The sequence below is a fragment of the Sycon ciliatum genome, unplaced genomic scaffold, assembly GCF_964019385.1.
Source record: "Sycon ciliatum unplaced genomic scaffold, ocSycCili1.1 SCAFFOLD_2565, whole genome shotgun sequence".
Lineage (NCBI taxonomy): Eukaryota > Metazoa > Porifera > Calcarea > Leucosolenida > Sycettidae > Sycon > Sycon ciliatum.
Genome location: NW_027045010.1, coordinates 5,001 through 7,822, shown reverse-complemented (window position 1 = coordinate 7,822; position 2,822 = coordinate 5,001). Strand labels below are relative to the sequence as shown.

At 47.2% G+C, this 2,822-nt stretch overlaps 1 long non-coding RNA gene across 1 annotated transcript in view; it reads right to left on the bottom strand.

Moving 5' to 3' along the window:
- Positions 1–943: 943 nt before the first annotated feature.
- LOC135830794 (uncharacterized) overlaps positions 944–2,822 on the bottom strand; it is a 4,622-nt gene continuing 2,743 nt past the window's right edge. Inside the window, exon 3 of the long non-coding RNA XR_010556109.1 lies at positions 944–1,132. This is a non-coding gene — a long non-coding RNA (uncharacterized LOC135830794). The remainder of the gene's footprint in view (positions 1,133–2,822) is intronic.

The window sequence follows — 2,822 nt, the reverse complement described above, 5'->3', positions numbered from 1 at the left end:
CTTTAGAAACTATATGAGAGTAATTGTGGAGCGATCCTGAGCAATATTCCGAAAACTATTCTCAAAAAGTTCCAGCCAAATTTGAAATATTTCAAAAACCCTACGCGTCTATAGTTTTGAAATGCACTGTAGTACTATATAGGCAGAACATTTCGTCGGTCAATAATTTCGTCCAACTCCAAAGAAAGGGAGTTCGTCCGGTTGTAAATTTCGTCCATGGATCATAATGTATTGAAAAGCTGTACAAATCAACAGTCCGGCATTTAATATAGTCCAAAAGTTAAAAAACAGAGAGGTTCCAGGCTGTCCAAGAGAGTGCTCAATACCGAGAAGCAGAGAGGCAGAGTTAGTCCAAAAGTTCCTTGGACGAAAAAGACAAATAATTCCCGACAAATATTTCTGCTTGTACAGTAGTTGGCAAAGCCATGTGAATACTACTGCATAAGTACAACGTTTTGTTTGGAATTAACTTTCGCTATGTTCGTTAGGGGGCCTAAAGTTTGTACCAAACTAAAGTTGTTTTCCGAACGTTCGGGGTGACAGATCTCGACCAAAAACGAAATTTAGTACGTAACAAGCCTGCTGGTGGAGTGATCTAACGAAAGATTTCGTGAACGAAAATTTGTACTTATACAGTAGTAGCTGGAAAAGGCATGTGAATCAACCCCCCCCCCCCCCCCCCCCCCCATGCACACCTAGTACCGGTGAATCGACCCCCCCCCCCCCCCGCATGTGAATCGACCCCCCCCCCCCCCATGCATACCTGGTCACCACCCCCAATGCACACCTGGTCACCACCACACGGAGTACATCAGAATAGAACGACCAAGACTGCTACCAAACTTATGCACACACTACACTTGCTGCGGCTAACCAGTATAGACGGCAAGTTGCTGGTAGCTTCGAGAAAAATCGGAGTTACTCTACCAATCGCACTCAAAAACACACTGAACAAGAAAAGAGGCTCCAACCCACCAACCTTTATGATGTTGGCGCTTCTTTGATCCCTGGTCTTTACAACGTATGTGGTACAGCGTCCCTTCAGTTCCGTTCCAACACGACCTACACGGCCACTGCGATGCAAGAACTCAGCCATACCCACAGGAAAGTCGACATTGATCACGTGAGACACCTGAAAAAGAACACATAAAATAAAATCTAAATATGGACTGCACAGGACCCGCGGAAATCTGACCACCCTCAAAACCAGCCCAACTGGTGTGATTTCTGAAGTGGTCTGATCTGTGAGACGACCATCCCAAGTGGCGCATTTCTGAAGTGGTCATCTGTGAGACGACCATCCCAAGTGGCGCACACACATGAGTAACAAGACACAGGACTATCTGGATGGGGGGGGGGGGGGGGGGCATACAACGTGTACTAACTACTCGAGCATCCACACCGACACTCACTCGAATACCATTAAACAAGAGTGTGCAACTCGGCATCAAGTTGGTGAACGCAGAATAAATTCGTAGTTTAATAACGTAATTTTAGACGACTAAATAGAGCTGCGTTCCGTGAGTATAACTTAGTGTTGCACACCACTGCACCAATACGAACTTTAACACCAATTGTTACTGTCTCTTGACGTCAAAATGACGTAAACGGACAAATTCCGCTATCTTTGGCCCACATGCGCAGTTGTACACTCTGGCCTACATACCTGCACATGATTGAGAGGTTGTACACTATGCCTCTGTGCATGCAGTGGTGTACACTATGCCTCTGTGTATGCAGTGGTGTACACTATGCCTCTGTGTATGCAGTGGTGTACACTATGCCTCTGTGCATGCAGTGGTGTACACTATGCCTCTGTGTATGCAGTGGTGTACACTATGCCTCTGTGCATGCAGTGGTGTACACTATGCCTCTGTGTATGCAGTGGTGTACACTATGCCTCTGTGTATGCAGTGGTGTACACTATGCCTCTGTGCATGCAGTGGTGTACACTATGCCTCTGTGTATGCAGTGGTGTACACTATGCCTCTGTGTATGCAGTGGTGTACACTATGCCTCTGTGCATGCAGTGGTGTACACTATGCCTCTGTGCATGCAGTGGTGTACACTATGCCTCTGTGTATGCAGTGGTGTACACTATGCCTCTGTGTATGCAGTGGTGTACACTATGCCTCTGTGTATGCAGTGGTGTACACTATGCCTCTGTGCATGCAGTGGTGTACACTATGCCTCTGTGCATGCAGTGGTGTACACTATGCCTCTGTGCATGCAGTGGTGTACACTATGCCTCTGTGCATGCAGTGGTGTACACTATGCCTCTGTGTATGCAGTGGTGTACACTATGCCTCTGTGCATGCAGTGTTGTACACTATGCCTCTGTGTATGCAGTGGTGTACACTATGCCTCTGTGTATGCAGTGGTGTACACTATGCCTCTGTGTATGCAGTGGTGTACACTATGCCTCTGTGCATGCAGTGGTGTACACTATGCCTCTGTGTATGCAGTGGTGTACACTATGCCTCTGTGCATCCAGTGGTGTACACTATGCCTCTGTGTATGCAGTGGTGTACACTATGCCTCTGTGCATGCAGTGGTGTACACTATGTCTCTGTGTATGCAGTGGTGTACACTATGCCTCTGTGCATGCAGTGGTGTACACTATGCCTCTGTGTATGCAGTGGTGTACACTATGCCTCTGTGTATGCAGTGGTGTACACTATGCCTCTGTGTATGCAGTGGTGTACACTATGCCTCTGTGCATGCAGTGGTGTACACTATGCCTCTGTGTATGCAGTGGTGTACACTATGCCTCTGGGCATGCAGTGTTGTACACTATGCCTCTGTGTATGCAGTGGTGTACA